This window comes from Xyrauchen texanus, chromosome 11 (assembly GCF_025860055.1).
Source record: "Xyrauchen texanus isolate HMW12.3.18 chromosome 11, RBS_HiC_50CHRs, whole genome shotgun sequence".
Classification (NCBI taxonomy): Eukaryota; Metazoa; Chordata; class Actinopteri; order Cypriniformes; family Catostomidae; genus Xyrauchen; species Xyrauchen texanus.
The window spans coordinates 6,995,621-6,998,120 of record NC_068286.1 but is presented as its reverse complement, the minus strand read 5'-3'; the positions used below and the strand labels follow the sequence as shown (position 1 = coordinate 6,998,120).

The 2,500-nt window shown below is 37.1% G+C and overlaps 1 protein-coding gene across 3 annotated transcripts in view; it reads left to right on the top strand.

Annotated features, from left to right (window-relative positions):
- Nucleotides 1-2,500, top strand: part of LOC127651581 (homeobox protein Meis1-like) — a 27,988-nt gene that overhangs the window by 24,591 nt on the left and 897 nt on the right. For all 3 annotated transcript variants that reach the window (XM_052137479.1, XM_052137478.1, XM_052137477.1), the window contains exon 13: nt 1,517-2,500. This exon is cut by the window's right edge and continues 897 nt beyond it. The gene's annotated coding sequence lies outside the window, so the exon portion shown is untranslated. The remainder of the gene's footprint in view (nt 1-1,516) is intronic.

The window sequence follows — 2,500 nt, the reverse complement described above, 5'->3', positions numbered from 1 at the left end:
AGCAATGGGCAAATCAGATGAATCTGGGGGTGGTATAAACATGTCTACATATGATTGTTTATGCTAGTAGTTTTTGGGAATTAAGGAATATTCTGGGTTCAATAAAAGTTAAGCTCAATCAAACAGCATTTGTGGCATTATGTTGATTACATGACTCGCCCCTCGGTTATTTAAAAAAAGCAAACATTGTGGTTATAGTGAGGCACTAGCCCTCACTGTTTCAAAAGCATAGCACAAGATGTAAACATTATATGTGTTAACATGATTTTACTGTGATAAAGGTTTACCGTCATAATGGCAACAAAGCTGTAATATTGGATATACAGGAACTGTATACAGATAAGGCTAGTAAGCACACTTAAAGGGACAGTTCACCCAAAAAAGGCAGAAATTCTCTCATCATTTACTCCCCCTCATGCTATCCCAGATGTGTGTGACTTTCTATATTTTGTAGAACACAAATGAAGATTTTTCGAAAAATATTTCAGCTCTGTTGGTCCATACAATGCAAGTGAATGGTGACCAAAACTTTGAAGCTCAAAAAAGCACATAAAGGCAGCATAAAAGTAATCCATACGACTCCAGTGGTTTAATTCATGTCTTCAGAAGTGATTTGATAGGTGAGGGTGAGAAACACATCATTATTTAAGTCATTTTTTACTAAAAATATCCTCTTTCACTTTCTTCTCCTTTTGTTTTTGGCTATTTGTATTCTTCGTGCATGTTGCCACCTACTGGGCAGGGTGGAGAATTTATTTGATCCGTTTCTCACCCACACCTATCATATCGCTTCAGAAGGCATGGATTAAACCATATGGATTACTTTTATGCTGCCTTTATGTGCTTTTTGGACCTTCAAAGTTTTTGTCTCCATTCACTTTCATTGTATGGACCTTCAGAGCTGAGGTATTCTCCTAAAAATCTTCATGAGGGTGAATAAATGATCAGAGAATTTTCATTTTTGGGTGAACTGTCCCTTTAAATCATGTCAACATGAAAAATAGAAGTCTTTTTAGCTGTACTTTTGAAAGTTTTTTAACGTTTATGGATTAGCCCCATTCACTTCCATTGTAATCGCCTTACTGTAACCGCCATTTCTGCTTTTAAAATAAACAAGGGACGAGTGAAATAATTTTTTATGTTATACAAACGCAGTGTGAACGGCACCTTCCGGCTATTTGACCATGGTAACATTCGTTTACATTTTCTTTGCAATTGCTCAACTTTAACCTCTTTTTAAAAAAAATTATTAATGGTTTAATAGCTCGCAATAACGATTCTTATTACTGTAAAAGACTTCATGAGGCACCGCAGAGCGGCTCTGATTAATTAGTCACTCTGATTACTCAGTGGAGACAGTTTATGACGTCGGGATTAGTTAATGTCTCACCCCATTGGAAAAGATAAAGATGAAAGGGACTGTTTAGGCAGAAACGCCAACTGAAATAATGTGTGACTATACACTGTCACCACTAGTGTTTTCCTCATAAAAGACTTAACCTCTTTTTGATTACAGAGTCCGGCATTCTGGTACTTTGAAAGGACTGGTCCTCAACTCATGGATTGGGAAATTGCATTTGCACCACCAATAATGGCCTATCATCAGCGGTACAGATACCCTTCAAAAACCTTTACAGCTTTACTCTCGGCAAGTTCTAAAGGCGCCGTCCTCGCGACACAGACAGTTTCAGCACGCAACGAGAGCGCTCTCATTCAAGATGGCATCCTGGACCCGTGTTTCATATGATGGGCAGATCGACCACATCCGTGAAGACAGACAACGATATAGAAAAGAGATGCCTCAACACCTGGACATACCTCCTCTGGGCCAGGAACCAGGTGATTCTTCCAGTGGCCTTAAAGGTCAAATCAAAAGTCTCGTGTTTCAACCCAAGTGCAACCTGAAATGAAGAGTCATTATTCTGAAAACAAAAGACGGGGAGTTTTTCTGCTGTGGGCGTCCCGGCACCAGCAAACGTCGATGTCACTTGAAGACATCAACGACAATAACAGTCAAGAGTTTGTGATCTCAAGAAAGATGGTCGAGATCTTTGATGAATATCTGCGCAAAGAAATTGAATATACTACAAAAATGTCCTAATCGTTATTTTTGTCTTGTTTTCTGGGAGAAATATCTAAACATCTTGAGAGAAATTTACATGAGAAGCGAAATGATTGTGCAAGATATTATATTGTATGATACATGCAAAAATGCATCTTGAATTATTTTATTTTCTTGAATTAAGTTTTTTATTTTACCCCGTTGGAAACATTGGCAAAGTTGTTTTAAGCATAAACTTCACTATCTTTGGTTAAAACAAGAAATCACGCAATAATGCTAATTAGGTCAATTCTTTTGTAAGTTATTATACAGTAGGATATTTTTAAGATTTGTTTGAAGGCTCGGTCTCAGAGAACGCATCTTGAATTTTTTACTAAATTTACAAAATGTCTTTCTTGTTTTGTTTTAAGCATAAACCTCATTAAACTGAGTTAGATT